Here is a 22,902-nt window from a genome sequence, read left to right on the forward strand (position 1 = left end):
AATACCTATAGCGTGTGTGTGCTTCAGTGCCATGGTTTGTTGAGCCCTGGCCTACACCATTTCAGGCGCTTAATAAATGGGATTGAATGGCTACAGAGAAATAGAGAAAGAAAGCTGCAAAAGAGGTAAGAGTTCAAAGTTCAAAGTTCAAATAAGCTTTATTCGGCTTTTGAATTTAAAACCATAAAAGCAGCAGAGAAAAGATACAAACATACAAAAAACGAATCCAGCAAATCAAAACATAATTAAAAGAAAAACAGACTGTTTAGGACAAGCTAAAACAGTTTGACGAATGAACTATTCAAGATCCCAATCCAAAATACACAGAATCCTCCTTTATCATCAGATATGATAGTAATTTGGTACACCGGGGCCAGGATAAAAATCATGCAGATCCCAGATACGGATGGAGCCATCTCCCACCTTGTGTTGGGTAGAACGTAAAAAGGGAGCAATGTTTCTGTCTTTAAACTTAATTAAAATCAGATCTCCTGGAACATTTTTGGGCAAAGAACCAAGCCACCCCACCCTCCTGACGCTCAATATCCCGCCATCTAAAACAGATGGTAAATGTCTATGGTTTTTAAGCCAGAAAATGGCTTTATTCATTAGGTCCTGCTGTAGTTCACGTTTACCCGGGGTGAGTTCAGGGACCCCAGAAAGCACGGTAACGTATGGCGCGGCTTCCGGGGGTAGGTCCATTTGATGCCTTCTTTCCAGGAGTCCGTGAGGGGTATGTTTTAGATTAAGAGGAGCGTTGCGATCACTTAGAGTGGGTGGTATAGGAGGGGGGTCACAAGTGGGAAGTATGCTGGAAGCATTGTTCATAGGCCTTTCATGGATGTTAGTAAGGGTAGAGCATGTGGATATCATGGTGTTGGCATTTGGTGGGAGGGACCTTATTACAGTGTTTTCGATACTGGTCAGCCTCTCCCCCAGATCATTTATTTTTACGACCAGTGGTGATAGAGCACTGTTTAACATTCGTTCAATTTGGGCCAGCAGGGTCAAATGAAGGGGGGATACGGGGTCATTTGATCGAGTCTCCGCTTTATCCGAAGTTTGTGAAACAGGGTTTGGGGCGGATAAATGGGGGCTGCAGAAAGTTGGTTCGGGGATGCGGGAGGTGTAAAATTTATTAGTTCATTGTCTCTGACCACTATGGGGGGAGTTAATAAATCCTGGGCATAGTTTGTACCGCACATGGCATTCAATTCTTCCCAGATTGACATCGTGGTTGGAAAACAGGATACCGAGGGCAACAATGTACAAATCAAAGCAATAGAGGGGGAAAGGTTAGCATCTGACTGTACCTCCTCCTGTAGTAAAACCAAGTGTAGTGGCCCGTCCCGTCCTCCTCTGGCCTCTGAGGGCCACAGAGGGCCCGCCCTTTGCCCGGGCTTAGCCCGGCGCGGCCCCGCGCGCTCCCGCGACGCGGGAGGGGCAGCTGGGATTTAAGCGCCTCCAGGCGCGGAAGTCCGGGGACCACGGAAGTCGGCGTCCCAGGGGATCCTGGGTAGTGTAGTTCTACCCGGCGGCCGCGTTTGCCTGCGGCGGCTGGGGACCACACACGCTGTCACCCGGTAAGTAGAAAGTGCCCCCAAGGTCTGCTGAGTGCCCCGCTCCACCGGAGGGGCAGCTGGGATTTAAGCGCCTCCAGGTGCGGAAGTCCGGGGACCACGGAAGTCGGCGTCCCAGGGGATCCTGGGTAGTGTAGTTCTACCCGGTGGCCGCGTTTGCCTGCGGCGGCTGGGGACCACACACGCTGTCACCCGGTAAGTAGAAAGTGCCCCCAAGGTCTGCTGAGTGCCCCGCTCCACCGGAGGGGCAGCTGGGATTTAAGCGCCTCCAGGCGCGGAAGTCCGGGGACCACGGAAGTCGGCGTCCCAGGGGATCCTGGGTAGTGTAGTTCTACCCGGCGGCCGCGTTTGCCTGCGGCGGCTGGGGACCACACACGCTGTCACCCGGTAAGTAGAAAGTGCCCCCAGGGTCTGCTGAGTGCCCCGCTCCACCGGAGGGGCAGCTGGGATTTAAGCGCCTCCAGGCGCGGAAGTCCGGGGACCACGGAAGTCGGCGTCCCAGGGGATCCTGGGTAGTGTAGTTCTACCCGGCGGCCGCGTTTGCCTGCGGCGGCTGGGGACCACACACGCTGTCACCCGGTAAGTAGAAAGTGCCCCCAAGGTCTGCTGAGTGCCCCGCTCCACCGGAGGGGCAGCTGGGATTTAAGCGCCTCCAGGCGCGGAAGTCCGGGGACCACGGAAGTCGGCGTCCCAGGGGATCCTGGGTAGTGTAGTTCTACCCGGCGGCCGCGTTTGCCTGCGGCGGCTGGGGACCACACACGCTGTCACCCGGTAAGTAGAAAGTGCCCCCAAGGTCTGCTGAGTGCCCCGCTCCACCGGAGGGGCAGCTGGGATTTAAGCGCCTCCAGGCGCGGAAGTCCGGGGACCACGGAAGTCGGCGTCCCAGGGGATCCTGGGTAGTGTAGTTCTACCCGGCGGCCGCGTTTGCCTGCGGCGGCTGGGGACCACACACGCTGTCACCCGGTAAGTAGAAAGTGCCCCCAGGGTCTGCTGAGTGCCCCGCTCCACCGGAGGGGCAGCTGGGATTTAAGCGCCTCCAGGCGCGGAAGTCCGGGGACCACGGAAGTCGGCGTCCCAGGGGATCCTGGGTAGTGTAGTTCTACCCGGCGGCCGCGTTTGCCTGCGGCGGCTGGGGACCACAGACGCTGTCACCCGGTAAGTAGAAAGTGCCCCCAAGGTCTGCTGAGTGCCCCGCTCCACCGGAGGGGCAGCTGGGATTTAAGCGCCTCCAGGCGCGGAAGTCCGGGGACCACGGAAGTCGGCGTCCCAGGGGATCCTGGGTAGTGTAGTTCTACCCGGCGGCCGCGTTTGCCTGCGGCGGCTGGGGACCACACACGCTGTCACCCGGTAAGTAGAAAGTGAGTTCTTTTAGACATTGGCTTCAGAGCAAAATAGATCGACAAGAGAAAGGTTGGAGAAGGACATGCTCTAATCACAGAGAAATAATAACACAAGAAAAAGAAAAGGAAAGGTGAACATGCAGATCAGAAGACTCAGATGATGGCAACACATTTATAAGAAATGTGAAGTTTTGATTTCAAGACTACCTTCTTATATAGTCAATGGAAGAACTGCTGTTGCTCCTGTTACTTTGGGAATGGACACAGTTGCTGGAGGTGAGAATGTGGTGGTACTAACTCCTACTGGGGTGGTGTCAAGTGCACAGACACAGTTATTAATGACTGCAGTGTCTAAACTGAATAGAAATGGGCCATCTGAATCTTAGATGCCGGTTGTTGCACTAGAGAGGCCAGTGATAGTTGAGCCTCCTCCTAGAGAAATTAGTAAAGGTATTTTAACAATTGGATTTGGTGAAATGCTTTCAAGGTAACATAGATGTGAATAGGCTGTTGACTTACATTTCAGCTGAAATAACATATTCGATTTAAAGAAGCAGCCAGATGTGCAAGATAGACACATTATAAATTAGAAGAGTTGGCTAATTAATTTGAGGTAGACGTCAGCAAAATGAAACGTGAAGCAAAATTATAAAATGGGTTTGACACATGATATAACGAGGAAAAGATGCTTGACTACTTTCAGAGCTCGTATTAAGGATTTAATTGAGGAAAACTGAAATTGGAGTTATTTAAAGAAATATTGAGAAATATTGAAAAAGTGGACAGCAAACAAAAACAAAATGAAAGAGGCCAAAGGTAAAGCATGAAATGTTGAAAGTGATTTCTTTTTGGAATTTCCTTTGAGGGAAGTTCATGAAGGAGATCTTGTACGTTTACTGTGGGTTGAGCTGATTTGTATGCAGTTACAAATAATTTTCTGAATTCTGAAGATCCATCAAACGGATACAATGAAGAATGTAAGCTGACACACTTTTCTCAGATGTTTTGAATCTATTTAAATTAATGATTTGAGATTGCAGTTCCTGGATATTTGAGGTTAGAATGCAAGGTTGTGGTTGGTTGGCTGACACAGGACCAACTAAACTTGGTCCTAATGAAGCACCGATGATGAAGCAGCACACAAACATGAGGCTGTGATTAAGTATTTGAAAAACAAGCTCTTGAGAAGTATATAAATTGTCATACGATTTTGAAAAATGTATAAGAATCGAAGGAGTCATTGCGTTCCTTCTATGAAAGGCTAATGTACAATTGTAAGTAACATGGCAGAGTTGAAAATTCCCAAAATAGCTGAGTTTAGTGGTTTTGTATCTGCATTCTTAAATGTCCTAAGGCCAGAAATCCATAACCACATTCAACAGAGTGAGCTGTGATGGCAAACAAAAGGCATAGACAATATCTTAATATTGGCTAAGAATAGTAGTGATTACTTTCAAACAAAGTAGAGAAAGCTTAGTGAGAATTTTGTAATGACTGCCAAGACAAAGCAGTTTGAGAAAGGGTCCAAGAATCAAATGGGTTCAAATTTAAATTTTGGACAGAGTAGAGTGGCTGTAATGAATCCAGTGGAAAAACAAAATGGTGGTAGAGGTGATGATGTGAAGGAAAGTGTTGAACTTATGAAAAAGAATGTAGCCTCTCTTTCTTTCAGTTCCTAATCTTCCCACAGAAGTGACTTCTGTGGGAAGATTAGGCACTAAAAGACAGAGAGTCATCAGGATCCTAATTAGGTTCAGAGGAATGTGGTGCAGGTTTCATAGATACAAATACATTGTGTGATGTTTTTCAAAAAATGCTGGATGCCGAACAGAATGTGCAGATACAGAAATCATTTTGAATGCCAATGCCTACAGCTCCTGTAATGTAACAGAATAAGAGTAACAGTATCGGCCCCTCAGTTTACTTTCCGACCGGCACATTACCATGCTGGCGGTCGGAAATGAAACAGGCCAGTCATTTCAGCTACCTTTTGACGGGCTCAAGTCGGAATCAGCTCATAATCCAATGGGCAGGCCTTTCCGCCCTTGGAATCACAATGCACAGTTTCCGGCATGGCTTCGATGCCAGCCTGTCCGATATGGAAACCATGTCGGTAAGTAACATCTATATAACAACAACAATTGCCAATACTGCGACCTATTAGTTCTGAACCCAATTACCTACCTCTAAGTGAAATGAAACCAAAAAGGGGATGAAGGACTATTATTTGGTCCGATTGAATCAGATATTTATTTATACAAATTATTTCATGTTAAAGGAAGAAATATTTTTAATTTTTTCATTTTTTTGATGATAGCGGCGAACATACAATTAAAATTATGCAACAATACAAATCCAGGAAAACGAAATAACAGTTAGACATTTAGACATTAACATGTGTGCTTAACAGCCTTCCATTCATACCCACTCTACACATTCATCCTACATCACACCACACTATTTACAATGATTGGAAATTTTTACATATACACATCATTTCTTATTTGCCATAAAGATAAGTGTTTCAGAATAGTTTTTCTTTTGTCGTGGTTAATTTTAAGCAATACTGTTTTTGCAGGACTTTTATGGCTCGAAAAAAGGGGGGGTCTACGCGTTTCGAACTCTAACCATTATGGAGTTCTCATCAGGACCACAAAAGAACAAGCTGTGGGAAGAGATAAAAAGTCTAATTAGTCTCCTTCTTATTGGTCTGCTTCCTACCCTCTTGGATCAGCTACAGCCTCTCTTACCTCCAAAGGAACTTGTTTGGGACACCAGACTCAATCTGTCGTCGGTTGCTGGAAAAATCAACAAAAGTACCACTAATTACCCTCTTGGAAGACCTCGCTTCAGTCTCAATACAACTATTACTCCGTGTATTCTGGAGAGAGTGAGTGCAACCTCTTTGCTCTAATCTAACACCCTCTGTTCTGTCATTTCAACAAACATGCCACACTTAATTCCAGACACTTACATTATTTTTCTGGGGTCTGGATTTGTTTAATTCTTAGGCAGGCTGGCCGTGGGTGCTTCGCGACGTCTTTGCACTATAATTTTATAGAAACGGTTTTTAGAAAAAGACTTCTGAGGTCATCAAGAAAAGCAAGTTATTAGGTGGAAGATCAACTTACTTGATGAAGTCTTTGTATCTGAATTATCGTATTTATTTATTAAGGTCCCTCGCCTTGGTACGCGCTGAGGATTGAAAAAACAAAATGACCGTTTTTGAGATTTTTCTTTTACGCGTGTGCGGTCTACATTTAAGCAAGACTAACATTGTGTCTTACCTGTCAGCGCGACCGGGACCGTTGTCTATAGCCCGTCTGCCTCAGAAGCCTACTGTTTGCAGCGTCTTCGGTGATCGTGCCGCAGGCTCTTCCTGTTTGTTTATTTCCTATGTTTGGAGGGAGTCTGGGAATTGTGGTACAAACCCCAGTGCTCATGGGGGATGTAGTTTTTTGGACTACTTTTTTTTAGAAATTCGGTCCTCGCGTTCTGTATTTTGTTGTGTTAGAATAAAGCCATCTATATGCCAAGGTACCAGTTACGTATGGGTTTTTTTAAAAAAAGAAATAGCATGAGACAGAAATGGATGGACCATTGAGTTCTATGTCCATTATGGTCCTCGGGAGGATGACGTGAATTCTAGTGATGCAATGTTTCTTAGATTGAACAGTTTGCCACGGGGTTTACCGAGAAACCCTTTTCATACTTGTGTGACTATCTGAGATTGTAAATTTCCGACAGTTCATTTAGACCATCCGTTGCAGTGTTGAATTTTACGATGAGCATGGCCTCCCTTCTTGACAATTTTAAATCCAGATCTCCACCCCTTTGGTCATTTTCCACTTTTGATATGACTGTCCACTGTAAATCTGATTCTTTGTGATTTTTTAAACGCCAATGATTTACCAGTGGCGCTGTGTGGACATTGTTTCTAATTCTTGACTTGTGTTGGGTAATGCGTGCCTTCACTTCCTGGTTGGTTTTTCCTATGTACAACATTTTGCACGGGCATAAGATCCCGTAGATAACATATCTTGATTTACAATAGCACTCCCCCCGAGCTATGCTATTGTAAGGAGAGATCGCGTTGGCCAAACAGGAGGGGGCATTGCCATTATTTACAGCAGAGACTTTGTATGCAATTTCGAACCTGCAGACATTCCTAATTGCGAAGCAGCATCTTTTAAAATTACCCTTAGCCCCAATTTCACCTTCTCTGGCTTACTTATTTATCGCCCACCAGTTAATAACCCCTCATGGTCTGATAATTTGGTAAATTTTATTTTACCTCACCATTTAAATGCTCAAAATTTTACAATACTCGGGGACTTGAATCTCCATTTGGAGGATGAGAACAATACGACCTGCAAAAATCTTATTGATGACTTCTTGGCGTTGAATATGACACTGCGCAATAAGGGTCCTACCCATAAAGCAGGACATTTGCTTGACCCTATCATCTCTAATATGGAAGAATTATTATGGCTGAATACTATTCCTATTTGCTGGTCAGATCATTTCCTCATACTCTTTGCTATTTCTCTTAAATCCACTAAAGGTCCCTCTATTACTCCTTCTGAATCTTTGAGGAGAAATTGGAAAGGTTTAAACTTAGATGATCTAAATAGTGCATTGAACAAAGACCTCCCATGTCTTGATGGAGACATGGAAAGCATAGCTGAGGCCACACAGACATGGCTAAGTGATGCAGTGAATGCCTGTCTGCCCTTATCCCGCTGCAAGGGAAAAGTACATCGTCCCCCGGTCCCCTGGTTCACTGAGGCCCTCAAGAAAGAAAAATCTATTTGTAAGAATCTAGAGAGACAGTGGCGTAAGAACTACGAAGTGCACCAAAAAGAGATCTACCGTAGGGCCAGAAACAGCTATCACTCGGCATGCATGAAAGCTAAAGCATGCTATGTTACCACGACTATAAATACAGCTGTTAACAAATCCCAGACTCTTTTTAACACGGTGAAGGAATTGGCTGGAGAAAACTCAAGAGCGGAGGCTCCCCCTCTTAGTACTCAGCAATGTCAGGACTTGGCGTCCTTCTTTACTGAAAAGATCGAGAAGATCGTCTTTAATATCAATAAAAAAAATAGCATTACCTCTCATAACCAAGAGGACACTTCTCAAATCTTTAAAGGAAATTGTCACCTCGAAGACTGGCCTCCCATTACATCGGATAAACTGAGGAAACTTCTTAAATCTATTAAATCGGGTTCTCCCCGTGATCCTATTCCCATCAGCATTATTAGCCAACTGGAGGATTCTACCCTGACGCCCATTATAGAGATACTTAATGCGTCCTTGGAACAGGCTTCAGTTCCTGCTTTATGGAAACATGCCATAGTTAGCCCTTTGCTGAAAAAGCCAGCCGCCGATCCTACGATATTGGCCAATTACCGACCAATATCGTTGCTTCCTGCTTTTTCCAAAATGCTGGAAAGGCATATTCATGAAGCTCTCTCCACTTATGTGGAAAATAATGAACTACTTCACCCTTCTCAGTCCGGCTTCAGGAGTAGCTACTCCACCGAAACCGCCCTGCTCGGGATCACGGAAAAAATCAGAGAGCTCAGAGATGATGGCCAAACGGTGGCACTGGTCCTGTTGGACCTAAGCGCGGCCTTCGACACCATCTCTCACTCCAAACTGCTCATTAGGTTGGGGGAGAGTGGTGTCGAGGGCAAGGCGTTAGAATGGATCAAATCATACCTATCCCTACGGACCTTCCAGATCATCTCCTCTGAGGCCTGTTCGGATGTTTTCTATTCTCCCCACGGTGTACCACAGGGATCTATCCTGAGTCCCCTTTTGTTTAATTTGTACCTCCGCCCATTAGCCAACCTTGCAGAGAACTTTGGTCTTGTTTTGATGACCTATGCAGACGATTCTCAGATTCTGTTTTCACTATCTAAATCTGACTCGTCTGATCCTTCTGCACTTAAAACAGGCCGTCATGAAATTTTCTGCTGGATGTCGGCCAACCAACTTAAATTAAATGGGGAGAAAACAGAGATCCTCCTCCTAGGGAATAGTAAAGATCTCTGGAGCGATTCCCATTGGCCGACCTCACTGGGCAAGCTCCCGACCCCTGCTACTCAGGTCAGAAATCTTGGGGTCATCATTGATGATAGCTTATCTATGGTGCAGCAAGCAAATAAAGTGGCTGGCATATGTTTCACTATTCTCAGATGGCTACGCAAAATTGTCTGGATGTTACCATCGACCACCCAGAAGACCGTAGTCAATGCCTTAGTGACATCTCGGCTTGACTACGGTAACATCCTGTACCTGGGTGCAAACAAAGTAGTAATAAGACGCTTACAATTGGTACAAAATGCTGCGGCCAGACTGCTTTGCAGAATCCCGAGATATGCCAGGATCACAAAACATCTCAGGGACCTGCACTGGCTCAGGGTCGAAAATCGGATCCGCTTTAAAAACCTGAGCTACCTGTTCAAAATCAAAGCCGGGACTGCTCCCAAGTATCTTCAAGATCTTGCCAAGCCTTACCTTCCCAACCGCAATCTTCGCTCAGTTACATCAGCGAACTTTGCGGTACCAAGGTATAAACGGGCTAGAATGGGCGGAAGATCCTTTTCATTTCTGGGTCCAACTCTTTGGAACACACTGCCCATTCAAATACGCAAAGAAGAAAACTATAGGAGTTTCAGAAAAAGCGTGAAAACCTGGTTGTTTGATAAATAATTTGCCTTTGGATCTGTTCTCTCTCTAGTTGTGCCTTGTGTCTTTGCTGATTCGGCGCCGGGAAACCCTTTGTGGGTAGCTGTGCGCCTTATAAATGCTATAAAATAAAATAAATAAATAAAATAAATAAATTTGTAAATGTGTTGTGTTTCCAGTGGATGTTTTTATGTTCGAAGATGTTTCCTTCTTTCGTAGAGGGGCAGCATGTGCAGGTCCCGCATTTCCGATGTCCTTGGATTGGTGGAAGTCCAGCGTATGATCTTACTGTTAATGCGGCAGTCTGGGGGAGTGCGGCTCTAACCAAATAATTGGCTATGCTTGATTCTTTTTTAAACGCAAAAAGGGGGGGTTCTTTCAGTGAATTGTCCAAATTTTTTACCAGATGCCAATTCTGCATGATCACCTTTTTCAACATGTTAGAATTTGGGCTAAATGTGGAAACACAAACAATCCTGTCTGTTTCCTTTTTTTTTCTTTTTTCCAGAAGGCATTCTCTTGGAGTCCACCAAGCCCTTTTCATGGCTCTTTTCAAAAGTTTTTTAGGATAGCCCCGTTGTTGTAATTTTTTTGTCAGTTGTTCCGCATGTAGGAGATATTCGTCTTTAAAGTGACAATTTCGTCTAATCCTAAGGTATTGTCCTATTGGAAGGTTCTCTTTTAGGCTTCTGGGGTGGTTACTTGACAAATGCAGCGCTTTGTTCCAATCGGTTTTCTTTTTGAATAAGGTCGTCACCAGACCTCCGTCTGCCGGATAAACCTCTACATCAAGAAACGGCATTCGTTTTTTTGAATAGTTCAACGTGAACTTAATTTGTTCAGTGCGGTTCTTTAGCCATTGGTGGAACAAAATTAAATCTTCTTCTGAGCCTGTCCATATTAGGGAGACGTCGTCAATATAACGACTCCAATTTTTCACAAAATTACCAAACTGGTTATTCTGATGGATGAATTTCTCCTCGTATTTGGCCATGCAACCGACGACAGATTGAGTCTGGTGTCCCAAACAAGTTCCTTTGGAGGTAAGAGAGGCTGTAGCTGATCCAAGAGGGTAGGAAGCAGACCAATAAGAAGGAGACTAATTAGATTTTTTATCTCTTCCCACTGCAAGGCATTTTGCTGCCATGGGAGGTCATTGCAGGGAGCATTGCTTTCCCATGCTCCAAATGCCTGTGTCTGGGTGGAGTGGGGCGCACACTGCCATGATCGTCCACCCACAAGGACAGGGGCAGGAGAAGCAAGATGCCTGCTCCTTCTCCAGCACAGATCAGTGCAAGCCAGGTAGGGAAACTGACAACTGTGTGCAGGATTGGACTCCACACACCCCGCCAACCAAGTACAGTCACCTGGTTCCCCCTCAAAGTGGCAGTTAAGCCGGCATTTTAAAAAACAAGAAAATATGCGGAACAAGGCCTCTTTACAGAAATAGAAAAGTTGTGGTGCAAGGCTGCTGTACTGTAAAAAGAAAAGACGCTATTCCACATTCAGAGCTTCATTGCAAGGGGCACCCCTGAATCCTCTATGGGAGGCTCACAATTTAGCATATTGGCCCTTTCTGGTGCCCCAAGAGTGGCCAGCATCACCAGACATGTTTTAAAATACATTTAAGGTGCTGCAGTCTCCCCGAAAGGATCTGAGGATGTTACCCTTGCTCTTCAATAGAGCTAAATATATGACCTCTGGAGACATTTCATCAGTATGCAAGCATATGAAGTGATTGAATGGATAATCCTAAAGCTGCAACTGCAGCATATTAAACATAGAAAAAAAACGTATGTACTCTTTTAATTAAACTGGTATCCTATATTGACAGTGATAAAATTAACAAAGAAAATATTATATGGTTTACTAAAGATCATGAAAAGCCTTTATTGAAAGTCTCAGAGTTAACAACCAATCAATACATCTTTTAAAGAAGGTCATTGAAATGTTTAAAAAAGCTTTCTTGGCAATGATATCACTAACACCACTCCCTGCACCTTCTAAAATGCTTTTTAAAACATGTCAGGCCTTAATGTCATTGTGAGATGGTACCAATCATAGTGATTTTTAATATTGTTGCATTGGTATTTTATGACCTATTTCTGCTTTTAATATTGTGATGACACCCCAAAAAAACCAGTAGGACTCCCTTTTGAGAACATCACCCCGTTATATTGTGTCTAATATAGTTGGAGGTATTGTGGTTATGCGGCACCTGGCTTACTTTGGTGTATGGTTTATTGGTAGGGTGTCACTGTATGTATTTCCTGCATCTATATATTTGTGAATTAATGCGTAGTATTCTGTAGTGTGTGTGATAAATTTCCTTTTCTTTTTGTAAGAATAAACAGTAGCTGGACAATGATTATTGGGGTTTCATTGCATACCAGTGAACCGGGGTACTAGCCCACACCACCTCCTCTCAGTAGACCTTGAACTTATCTGCTTCGCTATCCAGAGAGAGTCAAGTATTGCACAGAGGTACTTGGTACCAGTAGATGGATAGTTGTTATTATTACTTGTAAAGGACTCGTATCCTTTTCAGCTAATTACCCACTTACTTATACCCATCTTGCTACTCCTCTGAAGAAGATTATATTTGCCAAAATACAGGATGAGACTACATTGAACAAATAATCAGTTTTTGCTGTTATCATAATGGCTTTAAAGTGAAAAGAAGCGTGTGATCTGCTTGGGCCCATGCTTACAAATCAGCAAATGCTGCTGAACCTGGCAAATACTAACCCTGTATTCCATCAAGCCACATCTTTCATAAAGGTTAGGCAAAGAGAATGTCTGAAATTACTGTGATGAACAACAACAACTGGCATGAGGATCTGGGAGCAAAGATCTCTTTTCTCCATAAATACAAACTGATGTTATTACATTAAGTTCTTCATTACAAGTGAATAAAGTGGGTGAGCAATGAAAAGGAGAAGACGGTGTGGTAGTTTAGCAATAATTAGGTTAAGCATTAGCAGAAGACATTTGGTATTTCGAGACTATCTTGCCAGTTTTACGGAATCCATTATGTATTTCTGTCGGCCATTTTGCATGCCATTTGCTCTGTCCTACCTTTCTGTCAACTGCTCTTGAAATCTGCCTAGAGACAAGATATGTTTAGTCTCCTCTACTTTGCACATGCTCAGAAGAGCATACAGCTGTCTCCAACTTGTAACTGTCAAGATGTGCCCACCAAAATTAGCTAATTGTCAGCCCTTCCCACTTGTTGCTAGCAGACTCTCTATATGACCTTAGATGTGTCTGAAAACAATACTCTGTACCTTGTACCGCCTTCATTTCAGTCCCTGTGTGGGTATAAAAGGACCAAGCTCCTTCTAGTCAGTGTGCTAACTCATACTATACCGAAGAGTGTTGTGTGAATGTAGTTCCACCTCATGAGGTTTAATAAACTCAGTTCTTTCTATTACAGTTTCTGTGCCAATTTCTTACTATTGGTCTAAGGACTCTGAGCAGAGAAGGGCGAATCCCTTGCCCTAGTAGGCCTGGCTGAAGCATGCTACTACAAATTGGCGCGTCCAACGTGGGGCTCATTGGCGACTTGGATGCCCGAAGGACTGGTCGAGACGAAGGATTGGAATCTCGGTTTGGCCGTGATCACTGCCGGAAGAGAACCAGGTCTTGGCATCCACCGCGTTTCCCCTTTCTTTCTGAGCTGACCATCCCGGTGGCGCTGGTCCTCGACTGAGATCTCTTCTGTTGATTCGCCGTGCAGTGACCGTTTGGTCGATTTGAGAACTTGGCAGTAGGAACCTGGACACAATTTGATTGGTAAGAGCTATTTTGTGGCACTTGTTGTAAGATTGACGCCTTGGATTGGTAAGGTAGTTTTAGAAACGCTTACTGTGGCATATGTATATGGAATTGGCCAAATATTGAGTTAGTCCTATCAATATGAAAAAAATATATATAGGCAGGTAATGAGGAGATTTTTCTCTACTTCTAAGAAAATTTGAACGACGCAACGTACGAAGAGTACTTTAAGTGCTACTTTGACTATAATACTGCATATTTTGCACTATTTTCGGCATGCCTGTTTCCAGCACACTTCGTAGATGTGTTGCTTTTGTAGTGGTACCTATGGTAAATGGTCAAAATATCAATTCCAAAATATAGACAAACCAAAATATCGAGTCTAAAATATAGAATGGACAAAATATCGAATGGACAGAATATAGACATCAAAAATATCGTTTTAAAGGTAAGTAATGTAATATCGATTTGAAAAATATAGACAGTCAAAATATCGAAGTACATAATATAGTTTATTAAAAGTATTGAATTTTTAATAATATCAAATTTTTTAAAGTGGTTTTTATGTTAGTATATGTGTAAAAAGTGTATATATTTTTGTAATTTATTTTAAGTAATTAATTTTATGTTATTTAATTATTGTGTAATTTAATTCTGTAGCGGGTTGTGGGTTTATAGGGGAATAGGGTGGGAAGTAATTTAATTTTAATTAATTAAATATGTTAATTAATTAATTGGTATTTATTTAGAATAATTGTTAATTAATTTTTAATTGGTAATTAATTCATTCTTAAATGATTATTTTTTATTAATTGATAATTATGTGAATAATATTAATTTATTTTCTGTAGCGGGTTGTAGGTTTTTAGGGGAATAGGGTGGTAAGGAATTTAATTATGAACAATTACATATGTTAATTAATGTATTGGTATTTATTTTGAATTGATTAATTGATAATTATGTGAATTATATTAATTTATTTTCACTAGAGTGGGAATAGTAAAATTTACCCCTATGCTATCCAACGCTTTCCCTACTGTTGCACTCTCTGGAGTAGGAATAGTAATTTTTACCCCTACGCTATCCAACGCTTTCCCTACTGTTGCACTCTCTGGAGTGGGAATAGTAAATTTTACCCCTACGCTATCCAACGATTTCCCTATTGTTGCACTCTCTGGAGTGGGAATAGTAATTTTTATCCCTACGCTATCCAACGCTTTCCCTACTGTTGCACTCTTTGGAGTGGGAATAGTAATTTTTACCCCTACGCTATCCAACGCTTTCCCTACTGTTGCACTCTCTGGAGTGGGAATAGTAATTTTGACCCCTACGCTATCCAACGCTTTCCCTACTGTTGCACTCTCTGTTGTGGGAATAGTAATTTTTACCTCTACGCTATCCAATGCTTTCCCTACTGTTGCACTCTCTGGAGTGGGAATAGCAAATTTTACCCCTACGCTTTCCAACGCTTTCCCTACTGTTGCACTCTCTGGAGTGGGAATAGTAATTTTTACCCCAACGCTATCCAACGCTTTCCCCACTGTTGCACTCTCTGGAGTGGTATTAGTCATTTTTACCCCCACGCTATCCAACGCTTTCCCCACTGTTGCACTCTGTGGAGTAGGAATAGTAATTTTTACCCCTACGCTATCCAACGTTTTCCCTACTGTTGCACTCTCTGGAGTGGGAATAGTAATGTTTACCCCTGCGCTATCCAACCCTTTCCCTACTGTTGCACTCTCTGGAGTGGGAATAGTAATTTTTACCTCTGCGCTATCCAACACTTTCCCTACTGTTGCACTCTATGGAGTGGGAATAGTAATTTTTACCCCTACGCTATCCAACGTTTCCCTACTGTTGCACTCTCTGGAGTGGGAATAGTAATTTTTACCCCTGCGCTTCCCAACGCTTTACCTACTGTTGCACTCTCTGGAGAGGGAATAGTAATTTTTACCCCTACGCTATCCAACGCTTTCCCTACTGTTGCACTCTCTGGAGTGGGATTAGTGACCTTTACTCCTACGCTATCCAACGCTTTCCCTACTTTTGCACTTTCTGGAGTGGGAATAGTAATTTTAACCCCTACGCTATCCAACGCTTTCCCTACTCTTGTACTCTCTGGAGTGGGAATAGTAATTTTTACCCCTACGCTATCCAACGTTTCCCTACTGTTGCACTCTCTGGAGTGGGAATAGTAATTTTTACCCCTGCGCTATCCAACGCTTTACCTACTGTTGCACTCTCTGGAGTGGGAATAGTAATTTTTACCCCTACGCTATCCAACGCTTTCCCTACTGTTGCACTCTCTGGAGTGGGAATAGTAATTTTTACCCCAACGCTATCCAACGCTTTCCCTACTGTTGCACTCTTCGGAGTGGGAATAGTAATTTTTACCCCCTACGCTATCCAACGCTTTCCCTACTGTTGCACTTCCAGGAGTGGGAATAGTAATTTTTACACCTCCGCTATCCTACGGTAATATTATTGTGTATTTTTTATTAATATTATGTTAATATATATATGTTTTAACAGATATGATTGTATTATTTTTTTATATAAGTTAAATTAGTTATTTAACAATTTTAAGGTAATTTAAGTATTTTTAAGTATATTTTGGCTATTTATTTTTAATATTTTTTTATTTTTTACATTAATTTTGAGAAATTCGATATTTGTATAATATATATATATATACATAAACGATATTTTGGGGTCGATATTTTGGTACTTACCTGTTTGTAGATAGGAATTCGATATTTTGTCTGTCGATATTTTGGAATCTATATTTTGGGTAGTCTATATTTTGTCCCTCGATATTTAGTCAGTGATCCGTACCTATTTGAGAATTGATGAAGCACAACTGGCCCCCCCGAAGGGGACGCCTAATAGGGATATGTATATTAAATATGGTATTTCGTCCATAATGTACAGCACGTTGTGGAACAAATATACCCGTAAGGAGCCTGAGCAGCGTTGGCTTATGCATGGGTCATTTGATTTGCGAAAGATTCAGTATGTGGAGCAATGAATGTTCAAGCGAAAAGCTAGGCAAGACATGTTTGACTGTGTGCGAAAGTGGGAGAAAGAAGTGCGTGAGCGAATGAAGCGTGAACAGGCCTTGATTGAAAAAGAACAGCGTAAAAGTGTGCATGCGAAAGCATTAGAAATGAGAAAAAAAGAGAATGAAGAAATTATAGAAAGGGAAGATAGAGAGCGTCAGTTACAGGTAAATGGCCAATATGCTATTTGTAGGCCTCTTTATCCTGTTCTTAATAAACCCCAAGAAGATACTCTCTCATTAGATCATTGTCCACCTCCATATACTCTTCCCTCTGCTCCTGATGAGTCAGATGAGGACTCCCCTACGGATCAGGTAAAGCTCGAGACACTTTCTCAATGTTAAATACCGAACATTCCTCTCAGATTAGATCTGCGGCGCGTAAAGCCGATCGTAGTACTAATACTGCTTCTGAAATTTTAGATACTATTCAGAATTGGTTGGAAAGGGAACAAAAATATTTCACCGAGATATTTGCTGGAGAGGTTCTTGAGTGATTTATGAAATATTCAGTGGAAGTAGAGCCAGATGATATAGCAGCGGATTGTAAGCAATTACGTGAAGGTTCTTTAGTTTTCTCCCAGGTGCCTAACACAATCAGACACTTGGTTAAACTACGTGATGAAGCAGTTCGTTTGCGGGAGGAGAAAAAGACAGCAGACGCAGCTGCACAAACATCTCGAATCAACATGGCATGAGCTCCGACGCTCGAAACAGATAAGAATCTTGTAAATATGAAACCTATGCGGGAAGCCACACCTTTATATGATCCTCCTAAAGGAACAGGCACATGTGATGATAAGACTTCTATTGACACGAAAGGGTACTTTATTTATAATTGGGTTTACACTCCTTGGAATAGAGCAGATGTCATGGCTCCTAAAAATACATTGCCTGATCCACAAAAGAATCCAACAGCCTTTTATGAAGAAATTGAGGGTGCCATTAGCTGTTGTACTATGACTTTGTCTGACATTGATTTGTTCTTTGGATTAATATTACCGCCTGATATGTGGAGAACTGTGCGTAAAGTTGACGATCGTGTGGTATTTGGAGCATTGTGGTCAGATATAGAACAATCAGATAAAGATAGAGAACCTGCACAAAAACAGTGTCAGCAAATTTTAGATCTTCCAGCAGCTATATTGGTTAAATTTAAGACGATTATTACCCCTAAAAAGATAGATTGGACTATGTTAGCGTCTTGCAAGCAAAAAGTAGATGAATCAGTTTCAGATTTTTTCACACGCTTTGAAGAAGCATTCCACGATTTTAGTGGCCAGTCATTGACAGATGACACGGGTAGGCATCTGATTGTCGATAAATATGTCACAAACCTTTTGCCAGAAATAGCTAGTCGCCTAAAGTTCATGGACTACCTCCTATCTGGCATCTTTCCTAACTATTTCTCAGTATTATGAACGACAGGAATTAGAAGCAAAAAGTAAGGAGGATAAAAAGAGTTAAAAACAAAGGTTAAGATGGCTCAAGCTTATTGCCCACCTTCTAGAGGTGATAATAGAGGTGGACGTGGATCTTATGGTTCGTCTTTTCCTCCCTATCCTCGTGTAGATTCGTCTGTTGATCAGTGTGCGTATTGTAGACAATTCGGACATTGGATTTCTAATTGTCCAGTGCTACGTGCTCAGCAGGGTTCACGTGGTCGGGGGCAAATCAGAAATCGGGCAGGATATTCAGGGCCTAGAGGAAACACAAATGATCATGCTAGGTTTGACGCTAATACACGTGGACAAGAGGGGGCTAATACTTTTGACAGACGGAATCAATATCAAATGTCTGACTATGAGCCGTCTAATTTGCGAGATTCTGCTTATGCATAGGATTGCCCAGGATGGGGTAAGGAATCAGTTGAAGTTCCAGTAGATCAGAAGGGTCCCTATGTTACAGCACATGTTTTGGGTTCTACTGATCAGTTTCTGGTTGATACAGGAGCTACTCGTAGCGCCTTGTCTAAACACTTGATTCCTAGGGCTCCCCTGTCTGGCTTAACTATTACATTGATAGGTTTCGATGGAACATCCACCCTTAGCCCATTATAACAACCCCTTGCACTCCATGTTGATAAGTTTACTGCTCCATGTCCATTTTTGCTTTCTCCAAATACACCAGACAATATTGTCTCCGGAAGGAGTACGGGTTATTTTAAATGACAACTACCCGATGATTGAGAGATCCTGTATTGTTAAAGATGATATTGCACTAGCTTCACTCCATAGTACTTTGTGTTTTACTTCAGACACTGACGTAGGGCAAATGATTATTCCACCAGTACATATTAGTGTCAAGGAGGGTGTTATACTGCCGAGATTACCTCAGTATAAAATTTCTCGAGAAGGAGAAGAAGCATTTATACGTATTGTGCAAGATCTGATTGAAGTGGGGGTGGTGGAAGAAGTTCCTTATAATGTTTACAATAGTCTGATTCTTCCCATTTTGAAAAAAGATGCTGACACTAAGATTTATAGATTTATCATTGATTTGAGAGAGGTCAACAAGATTGTAGTACCATAGTATCCTATAGTATCTGACATAACGACACTGCTTACCTTGGTCCCTCCAACTGCAACTACATTTTTAGTAGTGGTTCTGAAGAACGCTTTCTTTTATTCATACTGATAGCCGATATTTGTTTGGTTTCACTATGAATAACACTTTGAATAACAGATCATATAGATTTTGTAGAGTTCCTCAAGGGTACACTGAGAGTCCGAGTATCTATAGTCAAGCCTTAAAAAGACAACTTGATTCTTTTATTTTGCCTGAAGGAGTGGCTCTCATACAATATGTCGATGACATCTTGTTGGCAGCTGATATACCCGAGCAGTGTGAAAAATGTACTTTGTCCTTACTTTCTTTTCTTGCGACACATCACCATAAAGTATCACGAAAGAAATTGCAATATTGTAGGCTGAAGGTAGCCTATATAGGTCATCTTCTGTCTAAGGAGGGACGTGCACTGACATCAGATCGCATTCAAGCAATTTTAGACACTCCAGTACCTTCCACACAGAGAGATGTTAGTGCATTTATTGGGTTAACTTCATTTTGTAGGCAATGGATATTGGGTTTTTCACACATTGTTAAACTATTGCTAGCACTTTTGACTAAGAACACTCCGATTCTTCTTCCTTGGACAGATGAATGTCAAAATGCTTTTTGCCAGTTGAAACAAGCTCTTTGCTCTGCACCAGTGTTAGGTACACCAGATTACACGAAGGCCTTTACACTCTATGTACACGAGAAAGATGGATGTGCATTGTCAGTTTTAGTGCAGACACACGGTGACAAGCAGCGTCCCTGTGCATATTTTTCTGCAGTTCTTGATCCTGTTGCTCGTGCGTTGCCTGAATGTTTCCGTTCAGTTGCAGCGACAGCCGTGTCTATACGTCAGAGTGAAGGGATAGTTTTGTCACACAAACTGTTGGTGCTAGTACCCCATGCAGTAGATGCTCTTTTGAATCAGACTAAAACTCAGCATTTAACTAGTACTCGCTTGACAGGATACGAATTGACACTGTTAGCACCCCATATTACATTGATGAGGTGTGCTACATTAAACCCAGCCACTTTGTTGCCATATCCTGTCACTCAGTCTCAATCAAAGGAGCCTCACGATTGTATATTCCTTACTGAAGAACAGACAAAGGGTCACATGATCTGCAAGATACGCCCCTTCCAGATGTTGATGGGGAGCTGTGGGTTGATGGGTCCTGTTTGAAGTTACCAGATGGCACAACCTTAGCAGCATACGCAATCACAACACTTGAAACAGTAGTGGAAACTACTTCTGTGGGAAATTGAATGGGTGCAGTATTAACCATAAAACTCATAAATCTGATATGTGCAGAAAACAAACGTTACCGCACATACCGGAATTTAAGGGCCACACAATATTAGGTTTTTTTTGGCTTACTGCTTTTGCTAAATTATATTGGTGTATTCATTATAACAGGCCATTAATATGCCACATTCTACAGTACTGCTGAACTTATAAGATGCAGTACCATAGTACTAGTTGCATTACCTGAAAATGATTATTTTTTACAGGCTAATAGACTTTCTGAAAAAAGAGGAGGAGGGGCTGCTGTAGCTTTAAAAAACATCCCTTCTTCACCTCCATCCCCCCTTGGGGTCGGATCAGTTGATAGTCTAACTATAAAACTGGCTACTCCCATAGTGATTTGGGAATTTACTAAAGATCTAGCAAATTATGTTGCACCCTTAACCATAGATTACGCAGAAATTCTGTTAATTGGAGATCTGAACTATTGAGTAAATGAGGAAGAGGGAATTAAAGGGCTCCAAGGAACTTACCGATTTAAAAAAAAAAACTGAATCTTGAATGACACATATGTCTACACATATGAAAGGACATGCACTTGACCAGACATGGTCTATCAATCTCCTAGTTCAGAAGTTAACAATCAGCCTGTGCATCTGGTCTGATCCTTGAAATGAAACCCGAGTTCACAGGTTTGAGGACCTAGTCATAGGGTAAGGATATGGAATCCGATCAATATGATCAGAGATTGCCTTCAGGAAAGAAATATTTCTTTCTTGAGTCCCCACATTCACCAGGCTTTCCCCACGGTGACTTGCTTCATCATTGGGGCCATCCCAGTTCTCTCTGAACTGGGGCATGCTGCGACTTGCGAAAACAACGTAGGAGCACTTTATGTGGAAGACTAAGTGTAGTGTACAATGTGGTGGAGTGGATTACAGTGATTAAAAATACCTTGCTAGTGGGCTAAAATACTTTATTATCGATCCTAGGTTGGTATGTCTAAAAGGGGGTGTTACACGGAGAAAACTAACTTATAATGGGTTAGAATTTCAGTGTAAGATCTACATGTTTCGAGCCTACCCCTAGCTTTTCATCAGGACCACACAGGGACCAGCCCTGTGTATGCCACTCCTATCAAACCTAAATATGGAAATGAAGAATGTAATCAAAACAAAAAATGCTGCAACTAATAAAGCATGCATGGTTATACATACGATCGCTATGTCACGTATTATGGCTGCAGCAATAAAAAGAGAATTGGTTAGGTAACAGCCCCCTCTCGCTTGCAGAGATGCTGGGTACACAGTTAAATGAACTTCCATGCTGGTGAGATGCTCCTTAATGGTGCATGCAGTCGTCCAGGCTCAGTGAGAAGCTGTAACCTAAAGAGATAAAAACATGCTGGTTAAAGGTGCTGCATAGTAGTTGGTTACACATTAAAAACACACAACAAACATGAGGTGAAAAAACACCCCCAACACACATAAAAGACAGGGGAACAATGGGGACCCCAGGCTGGTAACACATACTTAATTTTGAGCAAAACTGTGCTTCATGGACACGAGGGGTGCGAGGTTTCCCTGAAAGTATTATCTGTAAAATGAGGAAAATCGGTAGGTAATCGTTAGTGCTGGTCGAAATAACCCCCGAAAATTGAAATGGACTTCTGTCCTGTCGTCTGGTTCCTGTGGATGGAAAAGGAGTTACTTCGGGATGAGAAGCCCTCGCGTGTGCAGACCTACCTGTCTCCCCGTCGGACCGCATCTTAACGTGTCTTCTGAGGGGGACTCACTAAATACTTCCTGTTTCTCCCACGTTCCTGGCTAGAAGACTAGACTGCAGGCCATGTTACTCAAAATGGCCGCCGCGAATGGCAACAGTTGCCGCCATGATGGAGGGATACACGAGTGGGCTCCGTGATATCCTGTGTTCGATTCTTAGCGATGGGAGTCGTCCCAACCTAATAGTATTGTCATTACATTTTCAGGACAAATAATTCCTGTTGAAAAATAATAAAATTAAACTACTCAAAACCCCGGTGATTATGGGGGTATATTGTGTAAAGGATCAGATAGGTTATGCAGGCAGTGACTTTTCAGTAATAAGTTTTTTAGTGAGGAGCATGCCTGCAGTTATGTACAGTGTACGATTAATGTACACAGGCAGGGTCTTCATTGGTAAACCATGGTGTATTGGAGTCCAAATGTTATTGCCACGTCGGTGGTTCAATTGTGTTTTTGGTGTCAAAGGGATTTACTCATGATTGCCATTAAATATAGGTACCACCTTAAGGGGCATGTTTTTTTATTCCACATTCTGTGAGTCAAGTAGTATCAATCTCAATTCAGAGGTTGTAGTTGATTCTGGGTCAGCCACCTCCATAAGTATTACAGCCCATGGCTGTAGCTTAATTAGAACTGGCCCCAGGGGATGTCCTCATTTAAGCCCTGGGTGTCCGTACGTATTCTGAAAACCCAGCGCTGTTCTTTTTCATGTAGCTTATTCTCTAGTTTCTCTTTGCTTTTAATATGTTCAAGTACCACCCACAATTTCTCTTATCTCCGTGCACTCGCGGTTAAACTTAATTAAACTCCAAAAGATTTTTAAATAAACTCCACGTTTGTGTTGTGCTACAACATCTGT

The sequence above is a fragment of the Lissotriton helveticus genome, chromosome 8, assembly GCF_964261635.1.
Source record: "Lissotriton helveticus chromosome 8, aLisHel1.1, whole genome shotgun sequence".
In the NCBI taxonomy this organism is placed as follows: Eukaryota; Metazoa; Chordata; class Amphibia; order Caudata; family Salamandridae; genus Lissotriton; species Lissotriton helveticus.